Source organism: Gossypium arboreum, chromosome 4, assembly GCF_025698485.1.
Source record: "Gossypium arboreum isolate Shixiya-1 chromosome 4, ASM2569848v2, whole genome shotgun sequence".
NCBI classification, from domain to species: Eukaryota; Viridiplantae; Streptophyta; class Magnoliopsida; order Malvales; family Malvaceae; genus Gossypium; species Gossypium arboreum.
The window spans coordinates 40,239,394-40,264,270 of record NC_069073.1 but is presented as its reverse complement, the minus strand read 5'-3'; positions in this window follow the sequence as shown (position 1 = coordinate 40,264,270).

Genomic DNA, 24,877 nt, shown 5'->3' with positions numbered 1-24,877 from the left:
TTAGCTTAGATATGATATTTTTTAATTTTTGAAATTGAATAGCTCTAGGCGCGTTTTAAAAGGTTACTTGATTTCAAAATATCGCGATAACAAAGCAAAGCTTCCGCAACGAAAACGTTTTCAAAATTAATAACCTTTTCAAATGGTTTTAAACAAATTGGTTTTCCCTGAACAATCATTCAGTTAAAGTGTGGCAATGGTTGTGTGCATGTCTAGGATTGGATCCGTGAAGAGCTGGGTACTTAAGTAGTCTAATTGACTCACCTCCTCTTTTCTGGCATCCTACCCTTTAACGAAGATATTCTTTAAACACTAAGAAAGACTTTAGATAAAACATGACTTTTCTAGTAACGCTTCAATGTGACACGCCGAATTCGGTCGTAACGTCTAGGCCAGGTTTGGGGTGTTACAGACTGAGATTCATGCATGTTCTTGGCTGCTAGCTTGAGTTCTAATTAGTCCATGGTTCAAAACTTTGCTATATCATGGGGATGATATTCGGCCAAGGTAGATTTTGTGTTAATGTCATTGCATGCTAAATATGAAGCTTGTTAATGATACATGTGATGGTGGATTGATGACTCTTGGATTTTCTTTTTAGCATTTTTGAGTAAGACATTAAGTTTTGGAATTGATGGAATGGAGAGTATGCTTAAGTTGTGTTATGAACAACTATGTGTTAAATCGAGGTTTGCTAAGCTAGCTATTAAGGTGAAGTGCAATGTTAGTGATTGATTAATAGTGTATATACATGTATGCATATTCGCCATCAAATTAAGAGCATAGGTGATGATGAGTCTATGCTTTGTACATTCGACCATATATATATATATATGCATGTGTGATTGGATTATTGATAGTAGGGCTATAGCATATGGTTATGAGCCGAATAGCTAAGAGCATGAGGTAGCAAGATAAAATTTTTACCATGCCGTTCCGTATGTCATAAAATCATTAAATTGTGAATATCAATATGTGTAGCAAAGCGGTTGAATGAGTTAATTTATTTGTTTAAGCTCAAGATCCTAAAGGAGAGGCGTCCAACAAGGGGAAATCGAAGGTCATCGAGTAGCCGACTTGGAATTATTTTACACCACACAAGGTAGGTCACTAAGCATATATTTTGTATTGATTTAAATAGACATAATGTCTATGTAATTATGCCAAAAGGAATGATAAATTTATATACATGTATGTATGTGGTGATGAAAGTATTGAATGAAAAGAAAAGAGGTGAGATGTATTGAGTTGTTGATTTCGGCACTAAGTGTGCGGGTATAAACATTTGTGATCTTGAGAATGACACTAAGTGTGCAGGTTTAAAATTTGTACAGCACTGAGTCTGCGAGTTTGATCATATAGCACTAAGTGTGTGAGTTGATTATATAGCACTAAGTGTGCGGACTCACTATATGCTTTTGAATCACTATTGACACTGAGTGTGCGACATTATTGAGTCGATCACGGACAGCGGATCGGGTAAGTACCTTGAGTTCATGGCTAATAGGCGCTATGTTTATATTTGGAGTTGAGCTTGGTAAGTTTCGAACCTATGTGACAATTTAAATTGAAGTCACGTACATAAGAATTATCGTGGAATAAGTGAAAAGCCATGAAGATGTATGAATGTAACGAAAACAAAATGGTGTATAAAAATGCTTCAAATATCCTATTGATTAGTATATGGAATGTGAATGTGTAACTTGGTATGAGATTGAATCGAAGGTCTAAGGAACTATGGTATAGTTCGGTTTGAATGGAGTAATTAGCCTCGCTCCATTTTGTTTCCTCTTGCGATAATGCTATTAATGGTTGGTAGTGCATTGCTTATGACTTCTTCGAGTTATATACTCATTCGGTGTTTGCTTGTCACCTATTTTAAGTTTCTTGGACTCGACTTTTTGCGTATTCGGGACCGTCATCGAAGTCATCACACCGGCTAACAACTTTTGGTATTTTCTTCGTAGTTGGTCTAGGAGTACATTTCGGCATGTATAGGCTGTTATGCTTTGTTGAAATTTGGTATGTAAACTTTTAGCCATGCGAAAATGGCGTAAATGTTCGGTTGGAATTGGTTTTGTGATGTTTGGACACAAATCATGGTTATAATTTGGGACATGCATGATGAATTATTAGTTAAATTAAGGGAAAGTCATGAAATAGGCATGGTTTGTTTTAGTAATAGATGCTGACAGCAGCAGTGGTATGGATGTGAAAAATCACTAAAAATAGCAGGAGTGGAATTAAATAGTGAATAAATTATGTAAATGAGACTTGATGAATCTACTTACATATGGAAGAAACGAAACGGTCATATGAGTTGTATATTGAGAGATATTTAAGTATTCGTGAAACAGGGCCAGAACGGTTTCTGGATTCCCTGTTCCGACTTTGGAAATTCATTATAAATTAACCAGAGATAATTAGGAGTCATACCATATATTTATAGATTCCTCTTTGAGTCTAGTTTCTATAGAAATAAACTTCATCAGTATTGAAGCCCCGCACAGGGAGATATTCAAGTTGTAAAGCACGAAGATCAGTGTAGTCGATCCCTGTAACATGGGATACTTTAACTAATAAACTGTACTAATTGGATTGACCAAAAATTCTAGAAAAAAATATGTAGATGGAAATATGAGTCTAGTTTCAGGGAAAAATTACAAAACTGATTTTCGAGTTTTGAAACTCCAGATATGATTTTTAAGGCGACAATGATGCAGTAACCAGCTTGTCTGGAAATTTTTTTTTATGGACTGTGAAAACAATTAAGTTAAGTCTGTGTGCACCTTGTATTCGACTCCGGTAACGGACTCGGGTACGGGGTGTTACACTAACAATCTCCACCTTGACACAAATTCTCAATGAACAACTTCTTCATCGCGAACTTTCAACGAACAAGTTCTCCACCTCTTCGATAAAACCCCTTAAGGGTTTAACTTCAACAATGGACACCAACCAAGTCTAAGCAATGCTCAAACTTGGTTATAGGAAGTGACTTAGTCATCATATTTGTAGGATTTTCATGAGTACTAATTTTGCTCACAACATATCACCACGAGCAATAATATCATGAACAAAATGATACCGAACATCAATTTGTTTTGTTCTCTCATGAAACATTTGATCTTTTGTAAGGAAGATTGCACTATTGACTATCACAAAATATAGTACTGATTTGAAGGTCTTCATTGAGTTCACTAAAGAGTCCCTTCAACCAAATAGCTTCTTTACAAGCCTCAGCAATTGCCATGTACTCAGCTTCAGTGGTAGACAAAGTGACTATAGTTTGCAAAGTGGCTTTCCAACTGATTGCACAACCTCCTATTGTAAAGACATAACCTGTGAGAGATCTTCTTCTATCAAGGTCTCCAGCAAAATCAACATCAACATACCCAGTGACTCCATCTCTAGTTCTTCCAAACTATAAGCAAACATCAACAGTACCTTGTAAGTATCTTAAAATCCACTGAACTATTTTCCAGTGTTCTTTACTGGGATTTGCCATGTATCTGCTAACTGCACTGACTGCATATGATAAATATGGACGTGAACAAACCATAGCATACATGAGAGATCACACTGCACTAGAGTATGAAACATGTGATATGTACTCAATCTCATCATCTGATTGTTGAGACAAAGCCGATAAAAGTCTAAAATGGGCTACTAAAGGAGTACTAACAGGCTTAGCACTCTGCATATTGAACCTGCAAAGAACTTTCTCAATGTACCCCTTCTAACTTAGGTACAATTTACTTGCTTTTCTATCTCTGAGAATCTCCATACCAAGTATCTTCTTTGCTGGTCCTAAATCTTTCATCTCAAATTCTTCACTTAGTTGGGCTTTAACCTTTCTTATCTCTCCTTTATCTTTCGCTATTATCAACATGTCATCAACATAAAGAAGTAGATACACAAAAGAACCATCACTGTTTTTCTTAAAGTAAACACAACTGTCAAAACTACTTCTTTTGAAATTATGAGAAGTCATAAAGGAATCAAACCTCTTGTACCACTGTCTTGGTGACTGTTTCAAACCGTAAAGGGATTTTTTCAGCAAGCAAACATAGTCCTCTTTTTCTGAGACTGTAAAACCCTCTGGTTGTTGCATGTAAATATCCTCCTCAAGTTCTCCATGTAAAAATGTAGTTTTTACATCTAACTACTCAAGCTCCAAATCATGCATGGCCACAATACCAAGCAAAGCTCGAATCAAACTATGTTTAACAACTGGGGAGAACACATCTGTGAAGTCCACTCCTAGAATTTCATTGTAACCCTTTGCAACAAGCCTTGCTTTATATCTGGGTTCTTCAACTCTTGGAGTCCCTTATTTCTTTTTAAACACCCATTTACAATGAATAGCCTTTTTACCTTTAGGAAGTTTCACAAGATCCCATGTTCTGTTTTTGTGGAGTGATTCCATCTCCTCTTGCATAGCAAACATCCACTTTTCTGAGTCTTCACAGTTAACTGCCTCAAAATAATTAGATGGCTCTTGATTCCTGTCTATATCTTCAGCCACATTTAAAGCATAAGCAACTAGATCAGCCTCAACATACTTCTTTGGAGGCTTAATTTCTCTTCTAGTTCTATTTTTGGCGATTTCTCTTCTAGTTCTATTTTTAGCGATAGAGTATTGTGGTGAAGAAGTAACTCTATTCTTAATTTATGTACTGGCTTGAGGAGTTGACTCTGTATTAATCTGATGCTCCACCTGCTTTTGATTTTCTTTATTGGAAGAGTCTTTAAGAGATAAGTTAGGCAGCATAGTAGTTTCATCAAAAACAATATCTCTGCTAATCACAACTTTTCTATTTTCAGGACACCATAACTTATACCCTTTTACACTAGCTTTATAACCAAGAAAAACACATTTAATAGATCTTGGTTCCAATTTTCCATTATCAACATGAGCATACGCAGGACACCCAAAAATCTTTAAATTAGAAAAATTAGCAGGATTACCAGACCATACCTCTTGTGGAGTCTTTTTCTCAATGGCAAAGGATGGGGATCGGTTGATCAAAAAACATGCAATAGAGGCTGCTTCGGCCCAAAATGACTTTGGTAAGATGGCATTTGACAACATACATCGAACCTTCTCCATGATTGTTCTGTTCATTTCATTCTACAACGCCATTTTGCTATAGAGTATGGCGAACTGTCAAGTGTCTCACGATCTTTTATGACTTGCACAATCTATTAAACTCATCAAAACAGAACTCTAAGCCATTTTCTGTGTAGAAGTATTTTGTTTGTTTTCCCGTCTATTTTTCAATCATAATTTTCCAAGACTTAAATGTGGAAAACACATCACATCTCTGCTTTAAGAAGAATGCCCAAACTTTTCTAAAAAAATCATCAATAAAGGTTAGCATATAATTAGCTCCACCTCTCGAAGGCACTCTAGATGGCCCCCACAGATCAGAATGAATATACTCCAATGTTTCCTTCGTGTTATGGATTCCTCTGGTGAATCGAACTCTCTTTTGCTTCCCAAAAACACAGTGCTCACAGAAATTCAGTTTGCAAATTCCTTGCCCATCTTTGCTCAATTTTTCCATGTCATTCTCACTCATATGCCCTGGCCGCATATGCCAAAGTTTAGTAATATCATCATCAGACAAAGAAAAGGAAGCGACAGCTGCATCACTAATAATAGTAGAACCTTGCAAAACATATAACTTGGCAATCTTTCTCTGCCCTTTCATCACAACAAGGGATGTGACAGCCCAAAATTGACCCTAGTCGGAAGGTGGTCTCGGGACCACAAAACCGAGGCATAAAAATAATTTAAAATTTATTTCGATGCCTATAATATGTGTGTATTCATGTATGACATTTTTTGATGATTGATTTAGTGTTATAAAGGTGAATTTCACTAGAAAGGACCTAGTAGTGAACTTTGAAAGTATGATGGGGAAATGTGTGATGACTAATTAAAGCATGCATGCAAAATAATGGACTTGCATGTCAAATTCCCTTTGTACAAGTGATGGCCGGCCATGACAAAGAGATATGGGCTAAACATGTCATGAAACATGTTTTGTTGGGCATTAGGGAGAAATAATAAACAAATAAGCATGGGTAAGAAAAGAATGAAAAAAAAATGTGTGTGAGTGTGGTAATCCCCCTTGCCGTGAGTTGAGAAAGAAGGAAGAAAAAATTTGTTGTGTTCATCCTTTCTCATCTTTTGGCCGAAAATCATAAGGAGGAAGAAAGAGGATTTTTGCTTCATGCTTGGTTTAGAAGAGATCTAGAAGGTGATTTGGCTAAATTGGCATCAAGATTAAGGTATGTATGAGGTTGTGTTAGGAGTTTCATGCATGTTTTGGTTGTTAACTTGATGTGCATGTTAGCCATGGCTCAAATCTTTGTTATGCCATGGAAATGGTATTTGGCCAAAGTTGTTATGGTGATAAAGCCATTGCATGCTAAGTGTGAAGCTTGATGATGATGCATGCAATGATGGATTGTCTACTCATGAGTAAGATTTTGAGTTTTCTTTTTGTTTAACCATGATTGAAGTTGAAAAGGGGCATGATTGTCATATTCGGCCATGATGCATTCATGAGCATGGTTCATGCTTCTTGCATGTTAGTTAAAATTTGTGTTTTGGATGGCTATGGACACCTTGAAATTCGGCCATGCTCATATATGTATATATATGTTTGCACATGATGTTTGGTTATGAACTAAGTGATGAATATGTTTGTTTAAAGAAGAAGATGTTGAAGAATGAAGGTGAAATTGCAAGCACATTCGGCCTAGCACACATATGAGTGCTCGATGCTATATTATAAGTTTTGAGCAACAATATGCAAAGCATTAACTAGTAAAATGCATGCTATTTTTGTGAGGTATTAAGTGCATAATTGGCCTCAACATGTACATGAATATTCGGCCTTGGGTAGCCTATTGAAGGCCTTAGCTTTTCCTTGATGCTCGAATAAATTGTATTGAATTGCTTGATGTAGTATAAAATGTGCATGACCATTGTGTATTCAAGCTAAAGGGTGGCCATATGACCATTTAAACTCCTTGTCATATTCGCCATAAGCTAGCACAATGAGGTTTTAATAAATTGAATTTGTTTGAACTAGCTCAAGAGCTTAGAGGGCCACAATTGGACAAGGGAAGGAAAAAAGTGATCGAATAGCCGTAAAAGCCGTTCGACAACATCCGAGGTAAGTCCTCAAGAAGTGACCTTAATTGAATTATGTGGAATGAAATATGGATGTATTGATTATTGATTTATGTGTGTATGAGTATTCGAATGATACCCACCTAAGTCCCGGCGATTATGCTAATGATTATAATTGTGTTTGAGCGTTAGTAACGAAAATGAAATATGTATGTCCAATGATTATTGATGTATGTGTGCATGAGAAATTGAATGATATCCGGGCTAAGCCCCAAGACAATTATGCTGGAAATTATAACCGGTTAAGACCAAGGCAATGGTGCTAGTGGCTATATCCAGGCTAAGACCAAGGCATTCGTGCGAGTCATTCTATCCGGCTAAGACCAAGGCATTTGTGCAATCGTGATATCCGGTTAAGTCCGTAGGCCTTGGTGCGGGTTACCATATCCGGCTATGTCCCAAGGCGTTTGAACGAGTAGCTATATCCGGTTAAGCTCAAGGTATGTGATTTGAAAATTATAAGCTTGCTGGAAAATTTCAGCTAATACACTTGTGAAATTTCCCAATAACAAGGTAAGTGTGGTGTGTGCTTTGCGCGCTAGGAGTAAGAGCGTATGCATATCCGCTCCTATGATGGAACGAGTTATCGGCCTTAACGAAGCCGTTATTTGTGTATGAACCTAAGAGTTGGGATGGTGAAGTAAGTATGATTATGTGAATGTGTATTAGTGAAATGATGTATTTGGTTATGAGAATGTAATGCTTTAATTAAAGCTGATTTTATTCCTTGAGACTTACTAAGCATAAAAATGCTTACCCCGTTGCTTTGGCTCTCTGTCTTATAGATTTTGCTCGATAGCAATAGGATTCGGGATCATTAAAGTCGAAGTCATCCACACTATCAACGCCTCTATTTTGGTATAAATTTTGGTTGAACTTTGAAATGGCATGTATAGGACTACCCCTTGTTGGTTTAAAAATGTGGTGATGTATATGTGTACGGCCATGCGAAAACGGCTCGTAAAAGTGAAGAATGAACTTAGACTATTTGCGGTTTGTATATATATATATGGTGTCATGATGTGACTATGAATTGAAATGGGAATGTTGGTCACATGATCAGCCATTGGCATGGTTAAAATGATCATATGTGGACCTATGTATGGCAAGACTAGTTGGTTCATGGAGACTACAAAATAGGTAAGACCTACCTTAAAACAGATGCTGCCAGCTGCAGTAACGTGAATGTGAAAAATCACCAAAATTTGTAGGAATGGTATTAAATAGTGAATCAGCTATGTAAATGAACCTTGATGAGTCTATTTTCATATGGAAGAAACGAAATGGTCATAGGAGTTACTTGTTAAGAGATATTAAAGCTATTGTGAGACAGGGCCAGAATGGTTTCTGGGTCCCCTGTCGCAAGTTTAAAAATTTACTATAAATTATCCAGAAAGAATTAGGAGTCATGCCTTATATTTGCAGATTCCATTTTGAGTCTAGTTTCATTAGAAACAAACGGCACCAGTATTAAAGCCCTGTACAGAGAGATATTCAAGTTGTAACGCGCGAAGGTCAGAGCAGTCGATCCCTGTAACAGGGGTGACTTTAACTAATAAACTGTACCAATTGGCCCGACCAAAAATTCTAGAAATAAATCCATGGATGGATATATGAGTCTAAATTCAGGAAAAATTTATGAAACCAGTTTCTGAGTTTTGAAACTCGAGATATGATTTTTAAGGCGACAGTGACGCAGTTTTCCAGCCCGACTGGAAATGTCAAATTGGTGGGCAAAACAAGTGAACTTGGTTTGTTAACCCCTCGTGTCCGACACCGGCGATGGTCTCGGGTTCGGGGTGTTACAATTTTATTGGTATCAGAGCCAGGTTTAGTCGATTCTAGGACTACCGTGAGGTGTTTGGGGTCTAGCTATACATGCCATTAAATGATGAATCGATAGTGTGGTGATTTCTGACAATTTGACTTTGAGTTTGTTTATAGCAATGGATCTCGATCCCAACCGAGCAATAGCTGATGATGGGGAGAGTGTGGCGCCTGCTCCCGCACAAGGGACAGCGCCGGCGGACTCTCAACCTATGGCCAGCAATCCGAATGATGAGGCTAGGCAAGCCTTTTATAGTGTGATGAACGAATGGTTTAACCAATACATTCGAACTAACACGGCTATTCCACAACCTCCATTCCCGACAAATGCAACCCCCGCACCTACAATACCTCCGATAACTGACCAAATAAGGTCAAGTAAGCCCCAATCGATAGGATTCAAAACATGGGGCCACTGAATTTAAAGCTACGGATGATGATGATGCCGAACGAGCTGAATTTTGGTTGGACAACACTATTCGGGTGCTCGATGAGCTATCTTGTACACCCGATGAGTGCTTAAAGTGTACCATCTCCTTGCTACGTGATTCCGCCTACTATTGGTGGAGTACTCTGACTTCTGTGGTGCCCACAGAGCAAGTGACTTGGGAATTCTTTCAAACCGAGTTCCGAAAAAAAAGTATATCACTCAGAGATTCATCGACCAAAAGCGAAGGGAATTTCTTGATCTTAAGCAAGGTTCTATGTCGGTTACCGACTATGAACGAAAATTTGTGAGGCTTAGCCGACTGTGCCGAGAATGCATTTCGTTCAAGCTATTATGTAAACGCTCGAGGATGGGCTGAATGATGATATAAGGATGTTCGTTGGAATTCTCGAAATCGAGAGTTCGTAGTACTTGTTGAGCGAGCTTGTAAAGCCAAGAGCTTAGGAAGGAGAAACAAAAGCTGATGTGGGAACCGGAGAATTCGAAGAGGTCCTCGGAAAGTCTCTTCAACAGCATCGAAGAGATTTCGAGATGATGTGAACCGGTCTAGAGGCGCTTTGGGCTTTTCTAGACGAGGACGCGATCGACCCCTGTGACCACACGAGTCACTTGATCGCCGATGGTGGAAATGGTCGCCGAGAGGGCGGAGTGTCAACATTGTGGCAAATGGCATTGGGGAGCTGTTGGTTTCGTGATCGCTCTGCTATAAGTGTGGATCGGCCGACCACTTTATGAAGGATTGCCCGAGGATGCTTGAACAGAATGTGAGTCGAGTGGAAACCCGTGCTACCACCGCCGAGGTAGGCCACCTAGAAATATGGGCAATGTCGATGGCGGTCGAGAGGATTTAGAGATGCTACCATCGGATCCGAGGCTCGTGCTCTGCGAGGACTTATGCCATACGTGCACGCGAGGATCTTGCCTCTCCGGATGTCATTACGGTGCTTTCACTCTTTTCAATACTAATGTGATTGCTTTGATTGACCTGGTTCTACTCAATCTTATATATGTGAAACCTTAGCATCCAAGAAGACTTTGCCTATTGAGTCTCTTGAGTTTGTAATTCGGTGTCAAACCCTTGGGTCATTACGTGCTTGTCAACAAAGTGTGCAAGAAAAGTCCCCTAGTGTTCCGAGGTTCTTGTTTCCCGGCGGACTTGATGCTTTTGCCGTTCGATGAATTCGACGTTATTCTTGGTTTGGATGGGTTGACCATGCACGATGCGGTCGTAAATTGCAAAAGCAAGACTATCGATTTGAGGTGCGCGAATAACGAGATAATCCGGGTCGAGTCTACGGACTTAAAGGGGTTGCCAGCTGTAATATCAGCAATGTTGGCCCGGAAATATGTAAGAAAAGGGTGCGGCGTACCTTGCGTATGTGCTAGATGACAAGGAATCAGAAAGGAAACCCGAATCTCTGCCCGTGGTTTGTGAATACCCGGATGTTTTCCCTGAAGAATTGCCGGGTTTACCACCTGTTCGGGAAATAGAATTTGGCATCGAATTGGTACCTGGTACCACTCCAATTTCGATAGCTCCGTATCGTATGGCACCAACGGAATTAAAGGAGTTGAAAGCTCAGTTGCAAGAATTGGTGGATAGAGGTTTTGCTCGCCTCGAGTTTCTCGCCTTGGGTGCGCCGGTGTTGTTCGTGAAGAAGAAGGATGGAACCATGCGGTACGTGCATCGACTATCGTCGACAATAAAGCGACGATAAAGAACAAATATCCGTTACCACGTATCGATGACTTGTTCGATCAACTGAAGGAGCCTCGGTGTTCTCGAAAATAGATTTGAGATCGGGCTATTATCAATTGCGAATCCGAGATTCGGACGTACCCAAGACGCCTTGAGCGAGATATGGTCACTATGAGTTCCTAGTGATGCCGTTTGGGCTCACTAATGCCCTACGCGTATTTATGGATTTAATAAATTGGATCTTGAGACCATATTTGGATCGATTCGTAGTCGTGTTCATTGATGACATCTTGGTCTATTCAAGAAATGAGATCGAACATCTTTGAACACTGCGGTTAGTGCCGCAAATTTTACGGGATAAGCAATTATATGCTAAGTTCAGCAAGGGTGAGTTCTGGTTAAGAGAGGTTAGATTCTTGGGTCATGTGGTATCTGCATCGGGTATTCGAGTCGACTCGAATAAAATTTCAGCCATACTTAATTGGAAGCCTCAGAAATATTCTTGAGGTTCGAGTTTTTGGGGCTTGCTTAGTTATTACCGACGATTTGTAAAGGTTTCTCAACGATAGCCACGCCGATGACGGCTACTCCAAAAGGATGTTAAGTTCAATGGATTTGGAGAAATGCCAAAAAGTTTCGATCAACTGAAAACTTATTTGACTGAAGCCCCAATTTTAGTGCAACCCGAATCTGGCAAAGAGTTTGTCATCTATAGTGACGCCTCCCTCCTTGGGTTAGGTTGCGTATTGATGCAAGAAGGTCGAGTTATGGCCTATGCGTCGAGGCAATTGAAGCCACACGAGAAAAAAATTATCCAACCCATGATCTCGAATTGGCCGCCATCGTGTTCGCCTTAAAGATTTGGCGACATTACTTATTTGGTGAAAGGTGCCATGTGTACTCGGATCACAAAAGTCTCAAATATTTGATGACCCAAAGCGACTTAAATCTGCGACAAAGACGTTGGCTTGAACTGTTAAAGGATTATGAGCTGGTCATTGACTATCACCCCGGAAAGGCGAATGTGGTTGCGGATGCCTTGAGTCGTAAATCATTATTCGCTTTACGAGCGATAAACGTGCACTTATGCATTCGATCCGATAGTGTGTTAGTAGCTGAATTGAAAGCCAAACCATTATTGATACCTCAAATTCGAGAAGCTCAGAAAGTCGACGATGAGTTGGCTGCAAAACGGGCTGAGTGTGTTCCGAACAAGGACTCGAAATTTCAAATCGATGATGACGATTGTTGGAGGTTCAAAAGTCGTCGTGTGTTCAAGAATTGAACTCATTTCGATAATTCTGAATGAAGCCCATTGTAGCCGAATGGCAATCCACCCGGGAGTACGAAGATGTACAATGATTTGAAGCGTCGATTTTGGTGGCATGGTATGAAGCGAGACATCTCCGACTTTGTTTGAGATGTTTAATATGTCAACAAGTGAAAGCGGAACATCGGTGCCTTGAGGATTACTTCACCAATCACGATACCCGAGTGGAAATGGGATCGAGTCACAATGGACTTTGTATCCGGACCGCTATTGTCGCAAGTAAGAAGGATGCGGTTTGGGTCGTGGTAGATCGATTGACTAAGTCGGCCCACTTTGTCCCCGTCGTCGCACGGATTTTTCAATGGACAAATTAGCGAATTGTACGTTTCTCGATTGTGAAATTACACGGGTGCCTATTTCCATCGTGTCGGATAGAGATCCGAGATTTACCTCGCGATTTTGGAAAAAGTTGCAAGAAGCTTTGGGTACCAAGTTGCATTTCAGACCGCCTTTCACCCCAAACCGATGGTCAATCCGAGTGGATAATTCGGATACTTGAGGATATGTTAAGATGTTGCGTCCTCGAGTTTAGTGGTTCATGGGAGCGGTATTTGCCGTTGATTGAATTCGCTTACAACAACGACTTTCAATCAAGTATTAAGATGGCACCCTACGAGGCCTTATGCGGTCGTAAATGCCGTACACCATTGATTTGGACCGAGCTTGGTGAAAGCAAGATTTTCGGTGGATTTGATTAGAGATGCTGAAGCAGAAGTGAAAGTAATCCGTGAAAGTCGAAGATAGCCTCCGATCGTCGAAGTCGACGCGACCAAGCGTAAGGATATCGAGTATCGTGGGTGACAAAGTGTTTCTCAAGGTATCGCCTTGGAAAAAGATACTCGATTCGGTAGTAAGGGCAAGTTGAGCCCGAGGTTCGTTGGGCCATATGAGATATCCGAGCGAGTCGGTCCAGTGGCATATCGTTTGATTTTGCCCCCTGAACTCAAAAAGGTTCACGATGTCTTTCACGTTTTGATGCTTCGATGCTATAGATCCGATCCATCGCACGTGATTAGTCCATCAGAAATCGAAATTCAAGCTAATATGAGTTATGAGGAAGAACCGATTCGTATCCTATCACGAGAAGTGAAAGAGTTGCGAAACAAGCGGGTTCCGCTAGTAAAAGTGTTATGGCTCAAGCACGGATAGAAGAAGCTACTTGGGAGACCGAGAACTCTATGAAAGAGCGATATCCAAACCTATTTACCGGTAAGATTTTCGGTGACGAAAATTTCTTAAGTGGGGAGAGTTGTGACAGCCAAAATTGACCCTAGTCGGAAGGTGGTCTCGGGACCACAAAACCGAGGCATAAAAATAATTTAAAATTTATTTCGATGCCTATAATATGTGTGTATTCATGTATGACATTTTTGATGATTGATTTAGTGTTATAAAGGTGAATTTCACTAGAAAGGACCTAGTAGTGAACTTTGAAAGTATGATGGGGAAATGTGTGATGACTAATTAAAGCATGCATGCAAAATAATGGACTTGCATGTCAAATTCCCTTTGTACAAGTGATGGCCGGCCATGACAAAGAGATATGGGCTAAACATGTCATGAAACATGTTTTGTTGGGCATTAGGGAGAAATAATAAACAAATAAGCATGGGTAAGAAAAGAATGAAAAAAAAATGTGTGTGAGTGTGGTAATCCCCCTTGCCGTGAGTTGAGAAAGAAGGAAGAAAAAATTTGTTGTGTTCATCCTTTCTCATCTTTTGGCCGAAAATCATAAGGAGGAAGAAAGAGGATTTTGCTTCATGCTTGGTTTAGAAGAGATCTAGAAGGTGATTTGGCTAAATTGGCATCAAGATTAAGGTATGTATGAGGTTGTGTTAGGAGTTTCATGCATGTTTTGGTTGTTAACTTGATGTGCATGTTAGCCATGGCTCAAATCTTTGTTATGCCATGGAAATGGTATTTGGCCAAAGTTGTTATGGTGATAAAGCCATTGCATGCTAAGTGTGAAGCTTGATGATGATGCATGCAATGATGGATTGTCTACTCATGAGTAAGATTTTGAGTTTTCTTTTTGTTTAACCATGATTGAAGTTGAAAAGGGGCATGATTGTCATATTCGGCCATGATGCATTCATGAGCATGGTTCATGCTTCTTGCATGTTAGTTAAAATTTGTGTTTTGGATGGCTATGGACACCTTGAAATTCGGCCATGCTCATATATGTATATATATGTTTGCACATGATGTTTGGTTATGAACTAAGTGATGAATATGTTTGTTTAAAGAAGAAGATGTTGAAGAATGAAGGTGAAATTGCAAGCACATTCGGCCTAGCACACATATGAGTGCTCGATGCTATATTATAAGTTTTGAGCAACAATATGCAAAGCATTAACTAGTAAAATGCATGCTATTTTTGTGAGGTATTAAGTGCATAATTGGCCTCAACATGTACATGAATATTCGGCCTTGGGTAGCCTATTGAAGGCCTTAGCTTTTCCTTGATGCTCGAATAAATTGTATTGAATTGCTTGATGTAGTATAAAATGTGCATGACCATTGTGTATTCAAGCTAAAGGGTGGCCATATGACCATTTAAACTCCTTGTCATATTCGGCCATAAGCTAGCACAATGAGGTTTTAATAAATTGAATTTGTTTGAACTAGCTCAAGAGCTTAGAGGGCCACAATTGGACAAGGGGAAGGAAAAAAAGTGATCGAATAGCCGTAAAAGCCGTTCGACAACATCCGAGGTAAGTCCTCAAGAAGTGACCTTAATTGAATTATGTGGAATGAAATATGGATGTATTGATTATTGATTTATGTGTGTATGAGTATTCGAATGATACCCGACCTAAGTCCCGAAGGCGATTATGCTAATGATTATAATTGTGTTTGAGCGTTAGTAACGAAAATGAAATATGTATGTCCAATGATTATTGATGTATGTGTGCATGAGAAATTGAATGATATCCGGGCTAAGCCCCGAAGACAATTATGCTGGAAATTATAACCGGTTAAGACCAAGGCAATGGTGCTAGTGGCTATATCCGGGCTAAGACCCGAAGGCATTCGTGCGAGTCATTCTATCCGGGCTAAGACCCGAAGGCATTTGTGCAATCGTGATATCCGGGTTAAGTCCCGTAGGCCTTGGTGCGGGTTACCATATCCGGGCTATGTCCCGAAGGCGTTTGAACGAGTAGCTATATCCGGTTAAGCTCCGAAGGTATGTGATTTGAAAATTATAAGCTTGCTGGAAAATTTCAGCTAATACACTTGTGAAATTTCCCAATAACAAGGTAAGTGTGGTGTGTGCTTTGCTCGCTAGGAGTAAGAGCGTATGCATATCCGCTCCTATGATGGAACGAGTTATCGGCCTTAACGAAGCCGTTATTTGTGTATGAACCTAAGAGTTGGGATGGTGAAGTAAGTATGATTATGTGAATGTGTATTAGTGAAATGATGTATTTGGTTATGAGAATGTAATGCTTTAATTAAAGCTGATTTTATTCCTTGAGACTTACTAAGCATAAAAATGCTTACCCCGTTGCTTTGGCTCTCTGTCTTATAGATTTTGCTCGATAGCAATAGGATTCGGGATCATTAAAGTTGAAGTCATCCACACTATCAACGCCTCTATTTTGGTATAAATTTTGGTTGAACTTTGAAATGGCATGTATAGGACTACCCCTTGTTGGTTTAAAAATGTGGTGATGTATATGTGTACGGCCATGCGAAAACGGCTCGTAAAAGTGAAGAATGAACTTAGACTATTTGCGGTTTGTATATATATATATGGTGTCATGATGTGACTATGAATTGGAAATGGGAATGTTGGTCACATGATCAGCCATTGGCATGGTTAAAATGATCATATGTGGACCTATGTATGGCAAGACTAGTTGGTTCATGGAGACTACAAAATAGGTAAGACCTACCTTAAAAACAGATGCTGCCAGCTGCAGTAACGTGAATGTGAAAAATCACCAAAATTTGTAGGAATGGTATTAAATAGTGAATCAGCTATGTAAATGAACCTTGATGAGTCTATTTTCATATGGAAGAAACGAAATGGTCATAGGAGTTACTTGTTAAGAGATATTAAAGCTATTGTGAGACAGGGCCAGAATGGTTTCTGGGTCCCCTGTCGCAAGTTTAAAAATTTACTATAAATTATCCAGAAAGAATTAGGAGTCATGCCTTATATTTGCAGATTCCATTTTGAGTCTAGTTTCATTAGAAACAAACGGCACCAGTATTAAAGCCCTGTACAGAGAGATATTCAAGTTGTAACGCGCGAAGGTCAGAGCAGTCGATCCCTGTAACAGGGGTGACTTTAACTAATAAACTGTACCAATTGGCCCGACCAAAAATTCTAGAAATAAATCCATGGATGGATATATGAGTCTAAATTCAGGAAAAATTTATGAAACCAGTTTCTGAGTTTTGAAACTCGAGATATGATTTTTAAGGCGACAGTGACGCAGTTTTCCAGCCCGACTGGAAATGTCAAATTGGTGGGCAAAACAAGTGAACTTGGTTTGTTAACCCCTCGTGTCCGACACCGGCGATGGTCTCGGGTTCGGGGTGTTACAAGGGAACCTTTAGAATTTTTTAAAATCCCACTTTCAGCTGTGTATCTGTACCCTTTTGAATCAAGAGTACTCAATGAACTCCGTGTACCACTCATTCATCATGTGGAGAAAGGCCTCTTGAGCCCCTTCTTCTCCTCCCTAACTAACTGTAGGAGGTCTATTATCGGATGGCACCGCCCTTTCAGCAGGGGCTGATGCATTACTTTCTACGTCGTCTGCCATATCAAGATCCATTATTATATGAAAACACAATTTAAAAAGATCAGGAGTCATCACACTATCAAAATTTATTTATGGCATGTATAGTTAGGCTCGTACACACACTATGTTATTCCGAGAACTGACTAAATCGTAGCTTTGATACCACTAAATGTAACAGCCCACACTCGTGCCCCACGCTGGGTCAGAAAATGAGGCATTACCTAACTTAAACTTATGCATATAGAAATTTTCATAGCAGTAAAACATGGTTAAATTAAAACTTTTTCAATTTTATTTATAAACTTCTTAATAAGAGCCTACTATGCCCAAAACATCCATTGGAACCCATTTGGAAACAATCCGAGTCCTTTAAAGAACTCTGAAAATAACTCTTAACACAGGGGCACATGCCCATGTGGAGGGGCAACACCCCCGTGAGACATTTCAACATGGTCGTGCTATTGGCTCGTATGGCTCACATGACCTAAGCAATATAGGGACACGCCAGTGTCCTATACCCGTGTGGAATTAATTCCAAATGTACACCTACAGAGGTTTTCACAAGGCCAGGAACATGCCCGTGTCCTTCACACGTCCATGACACGCCCGTGTCCTAGCCCATGTGCAGAAACTTGGACATTCTGTTTCTGACATCAGCAATCCTTAAGGGCCACACGGCTAAGGCACACGCCTGTGTGCTAGGCCGTGCTCTTCACACGGCTAAGACACACAACTGTGTCTCTGCCTGTATGTTTACTGACTTAAATTCTAACGTGCAGGGGACACACGGCCATATCACACTCCTTTGTGGTGAACCGTGTGTCACACACGGCCTAGACACACACCCTTGTGCCTACCTATGTGGATAAAATAAGGCTATTTACCAAGCCTTTTTGTCACCCTTACTTCTGTAACATGTACAAAAATCACTCTACACTAACATAAGGGCACATCACATAGCCAAAATAACCACAATGGACAACATTTCATTTATGCATTTTACTCATCCATGAAAATAACATCCTCTATTTATAAATCAAAATGAGTATTGACCATAATCCATGGCCTTATACAAAATGAGTATCATATTCATCATGAGAGCCAACACATTATGGCTAACTAACAAAACACTAAACAAAGACTCGAGTCCCTATACATGCCAGAAAACGAAACAATGAAACTAGCTATACCAAGGTCTTGAGTGATAGTGTGATCGGAGCTTTTAATGTTACTGGATCCCCGATGCTAGCTTGGCGGCACTATAAGGAAAGAAAAGAAAGGAGGGTAAGCATGGGAGCTTAGTAAGTACATATATGCAAATAAAGTGTAATTATAAGAAAATCATATTCATCCAATGGTAGCTTGTCATGCTTAAGAGATATAAATCACTTAACGTCTTCATCTCACTTTTCTTTTCATTCATGTATACTTAATACACCTAGTTCTTCACTCAGGTCCTAACCATGAGTTCGGTATACATACCTCATCAAAGTATTCACCAACTAAATCTTCGGGTTACCCGTTGAACTCTTGAAATATGTATGGTTACTCGAGGAATTTGCGTCTAAATGCCATATAAGAAATCAGGGCTACCTCATGCTATGAAACGCTCACATTTGAGCTACTCACGGGCCTTTTTATCAAGTCAGGACCCAGACCCCATAGCTATCATGTAACGTATGCTCATTGAGCCACTTACGGGTCTGTACACAAAGTCAGTACCCGGACCCACATTACCTATAGCATTTATCTCATGAACTCAAACTCAACTTATGAGTTTAGACCACATAATTTTCATAACACGCCCCTTTGTATCCGATACTATGTCTAAGGTTCCACGGGGCTTCATATCTAATCGAATAGCATCGTATTTGCTCACATTGTAATTTACTCGCATACCATGTCGTTTAAACATTCATGACAACAATTAGAATTTAGATACATAACAACAATAAGCTAATTACACATGTATATTATTAAATATATCAAAGTGAGCTTCAAAAACACATTATTTACAAATGTACTTACCTCGATACAAAATGATGACGAGCTTAATCCTTGTAAACTTTGTTCTTACCCCGATCAAGACCCGAATCACGTTTCTCTTGATCTAAATTAATAAAATTCCTTTATTTCATTAGCATATCAATTTAGATGTCTGAAAGTTCATAATTGGGCAAAATGACTATTTTGCCCCTAGACTTCCACAAAATGACCATTTTACCCTTATGCTTGAAAATCTATTTTTATCGAATTTCTTCATATTATAGGACTAGCTGATTACTTTTTATACTATAAGCAATCCAAAATTTCCATTATTTCTCACATTTATCAACAAAATTCCAACTTATGCAAAATAGTCCCTATTAGGGTTTTCATGAAAAATCCTTTCATAAAAGTTGTTTATTACACATATAATACTCATATTCTTCAATAAAATTTCAGAAAACTACACATATGCTTTAATGGAAAAACCCTAATCTCTCAACCAGTTTGCAAAATAATCCCCTTCATAGAAAGCTTATCTTACAAGGAGTCCAAAAATACAAAAATCATCAAGAATAACCTTATAAATGACTTACTTGTAAGAGATGTTAATGGATGATATTTTGTGCTCTCAAAACTCCCCTTTTGAAGATGAAAACCGATTGAAGAAGAAGAAATAAAAAGATGAAGCCCTTTTTGTTTTATTTTATTTAAAATTAGTCAAAATTGGTGACCAAAGCACCACCTAATTTTGACTTTCCTATTAATTTGTCCCCCTAAGTCCGGCCACCCTATTCTTTAAGGGTTTGATTGACCTTTAAGGCCCCTAATTTAGGTTCTTTAGCTAATTGACACTCTTATCTGACAAAATAGGACTTTTTCACTTTAAGCGATTTTGTAACGCCCCAATTTTCGGGTTTTCTGTGTTTCTGTGTTTTTTAAAATTTGTGTGTGTTCTGGTTGGTTAAAATATATATTTTAGTAGGTTAGTGGGCCTTTGGAAGGCCCAAACTTAAGTTAAATCTGTGGTAGTCTTCAGAATTTTAATTTTATGAACAGGTGATGCAATTGGCGTTTGGGCTTTTAAGAGTGGTAAATGATGACACAAAAAGGAGTGTGGTGTAGTGGCAAGGTGGTGCCACTTAGGGGAAAAGGAAGTGATTCCATAGAGGAAGCAAGGGGTCCAAGGTTCAAGTCTTGGCTCTTGCAATATATTTTGGTTTTTCTTTTCAATAAATCTGGAAGTAAGTAGGTGCGCTTTAAAGTTTAATGTGTTGGATTTATGACACAAATGAGTTGATGGCCTAGTGGTGGTGGCGTGAGTTGGCATGTGAGAGGACTTTGGTTCGAATCCTTTGGCACGCAAAGGTTGATTATTTTGCTATATTGGGACGGCAAGAGTTGGTGTTGGTTTTAAACTCTGGTGATGGAGGGATCCCACATCGGGAAGCTAACATAAGAATAGATGGAGAGCTGGCTTTAAATAGAGCAAACCATGAGGAGAGTAGGCATACCCTTCTTGGCTGATCCCTTTCGCTTTGTGACGTGCTCGTTTGGGTTGGGCATCAACTAAGAGTGTTTGGAGCGCGGATTAACTGCAGTATCCTAACAGGTGTGTATTTCTCATTACTCTAGCAGTAGGACGGCTATTTCGGGCCGCGGTGGGCTGAAATGGACCATTTGGTCCCAATGGGTCAGTAGGCCCAAGTGGATAAGTTGTAGAATTAATAAAATACCCCTGTAAGGTAGGACTACCGATTTACCCCTGGAGGGTAAAATAACTTTTTTGCCCCTCGTGCGTAAATGTCTAACCTGTGTAATGATTGGGTTAGTTGACATGGATTTATGTTAGTTATCGTTAATTCATAAGTCTAATGTGTTAGTGATCGATTGTAGGATTATCGCGTGGGAGATATCGTCATCAATCGTCATCAACCAGGTGTGTAAACGACACCTTCCCTTAGACTGAATCGGTAAAAGCCGAATTACCGAAACGTTGGTATTTTAGAACTTCATGACGTCTGGCCGTGTGAGACGATTGTTAATGAATATGGTACATTTGGATGATTAGAGTACAGAGTGTGCATTTTCGTGCACGACGGTATTTTTGGGCTTAATGGGCCAAAAATGGGCCAATGGGCCAAATGGGCCCACTTTGGTAAAAAGACGAGGTAAGTACTTCTGATTACTTGGTAAACGTTAGAATAAGCATGAAACCTTAGCAATAGGTAACAATTACTGAAATACCCTTATGCATGCAAAATTATGATTTTACCCCTAGGGTTATTTTTTCTGAAAAGCATGATGTTCTGTTTCTGTATACGTATGCCATGACATATTATCTCTGTTGCATGGGACATGGGTTTATATTGATGGAGGAAGCGTTCTGGTAGCCTCGCTGCAATCTGGTGGCTTCGCCACATATATATATATATATATTTGTTCTGGTGGCCTAGCCACAATATCTGTATCTAGTGACTTCGTCACAATATCTGGCAACCTCGCTGCAATTTCCGTGGTGTGTAGCGGTTGGGTGGGTCAAGTAGTCTCCCCACATGGTGTATGTAACACCCCAAACCCGAGACCATTGCCGGTGTCGGACCCGAGGGGTTAACAAGCCAAGTTCACATGTTTTTGCCCACCAATTTGACATTTCCAGTCAGGCTGGAAAACTGCGTCACTGTCGCCTTAAAAATCATATCTCGAGTTTCAAAACTCAGAAACTGGTTTCGTAAATTTTCCATGAATTTAGACTCATATATCCATCCATGTATTTATTTCTAGGATTTTTGGTCGGGCCAATTGGTACAGTTTATTAGTTAAAGTTACCCATGTTACAGGGATCGACTGCTCTGACCTTCGCGCGATATAACTTGAATATCTCTCTGTATAGGGATTTAATGCTGGTGTCGTTTGTTTCTAATGAAACTAGACTCAAAATGGAATCTGTAAATATAAGGTATGTCTCCTAATTCTTTTTGGATAATTTATAGTGAATTTTTAAAGTTGCGACAGGGAACCCAGAAACCATTCTGGCCCTGTCTCACAATAGCTTTAATAACTCTTAACCTGTAACTCTTATGACCATTTCGTTTCTTCCATATGAAAATAGACTCATCAAGGTTCATTTGCATAGCTTATTCACTATTTAATTCCATTCCTATGAATTTTGGTGATTTTTCACATTCACGCCACTGCAGCTGGCAGCATCTGTTTTTAAGGAAGGACTTACCTATTTGGTAGTCTCCATGATTCAACTAGTCTTGCCATACATAGGTTCATATATGATCATTTTAACCATGCCAATGGCTGATCATATGACCAACATTCCCATTTCCAAGCCATAGCCACATCATGACACCAAATATATACATACAACCCACAATTAGTCTAAGTTCATGCTCCCCTTTTCGAGCCATTTTCGCATGGCCGTACATACTTACATTACAACGTATTTAACAAACAAGAGGTAGTCCTATACATGCCATCTCAAGTTCAATCAAAAAAAATTTATACCAAAATGGAGGCTTGATAGTGTGGATGACTTCGACTTCAACGATCCCAAATCCGATTGCTTCGAGCGAAATCTAGAAAACTAAGAGCCAAAGCAACGGGTAAGCATTTTATGCTTAGTAAGTCTCAAGGAATATAATTAACTCTAATTACAGCAATACATTCACATAGCCAAATGCATCATTTCATTAATACACATTCTTACTTCATACTTCATCATTATATAAGTTCGCAAAGCATCAATCAATTCAATAACTGAAATTCATTAGTCGATTGAGCGAATGTTGCTCAAACACGTCGACTTTCCAATGCACATATAACGTACCTTATCCTTTGGGCTTTCCGAGTGTACTAATTGAATTCATTTCAGCAACCAACACTCACCTCCAGCCCAAGATTCTTCGAATATAACAGGATATAATCACGTGTACAAATGCCTTGGTCTTAGCCCGGATAGAATAACTTCATACGAATGCCTTGGGCCTTAGCCCGATATAGCCACTAGCACAATTGCCTTGGTCTTAACCGGATATAATTTCCAGCATAATTGTCTTGGCTTAGCCCGATATTATTCAATTTCTCATGCACACATACATCAATAATCATTGGACATACATATTTCATTTTCGTTACTAAGGCTCAAACACAATTATAATCATTAGCATATTCGCCTTGGGACTTAGCCCGTGGAATTCAAATACTCATACACACATAATCAATAATCATACACAACCATATTTCATCTCACATAATTCAAGTAAGGTCACTTCTTGAGGACTTACCTCGGATGTTGTCGAACGGCTTTTTCGGCTATTCGATCACCTTTTCCTTCCCTTGTCCAATTGTGGCCCTCTTAGCTCTTGAGCTAATTCAACAAATTCAATTTATTAAAACCTCATTGTGCTTGCTTATGGCGAATATGACAAGGATTTTAAATGGTCATATGGCCACTCTTTAACTTGAATACACAATGGTCATGCACATTTTATACTACATCAAGCAATTCAATACAATTTATTTGAGCATCAAGGAAATGCTAAGGCCTTCAATAGGCTACCCAAGGCGAATATTCATGTACATGTTGAGGTCAATTTTGCACTTAATACCTCACAAAAACAGCATGCAATTTACTAATTAATGCTTTGCACATTGTGGCCCAAAACTTATAATATAGCATCAAGCACCTACATGTGTGCTAGGCCGAATTGTGCTTGCAATTTCACAAGCATTCTTCCACATCTTCTTCTTTAAACCAATATATTCATCACTTAGTTCATAACCAAAACATAATGTGCAATCATATATATGCATATATGAGCATGGCCGAATTTTCAAGGTGTCCATAGCCATCCAAAACACAAATTTTAACTAACATGCAAGAAGCATGAATCATGCTCAAGAATGCATCATGGCCGAATATGACAATCATGTTCCTTTTCAACTTCAATCATGATAAAACAAAGAGAAAACTCAAAATCTTACTCATGAGTAGAAAATCCATCATTGCATGCATCATCATCAAGCTTCACACTTAGCATGCAATGGCTTTATCACCATAACAACTTTGCCCAAATACCATTTCCATGGCATAACAAAGATTTGAGCCATGGCTAACATGCACATCAAGTTAGCAACCAAGTCATGCATGAAACTCCTAACACAACCTCATACATACCTTAATCTTGATGTAAACTTAGCCAAATCTCCTTCTAGGTCTCTTCCAACCCAAGCATGAAGCAAAAATCCTCCCCCTTTTCCCTAGTAATTTCGCCAAGAAGATGAGAAAGGATGAACAAATTTTCTTTTCTTTCCTTAGTACATTCGCCAAGCCTATGGAGAAGGATGAACATTTTTTTTTTTTTTTTTTTTCATACTCTTATTTTATTATTTCAAACATGCACCACTAGCAATACATGTTTAAGACATGTTTTCTTTTGCCCATATTCATCACCATGGCGGCCACTATAGTCAAATTTGGGGAATTTGACATGCAAGGACAACATTTCCTAGTGTGCATCAAAAGGCCACTTCCACATTTGCCTATCTCAAATTCTAAATTTTCTCACACAAGTCCTTTCTAGTGAAATTCACCTTTATAACACTAAAT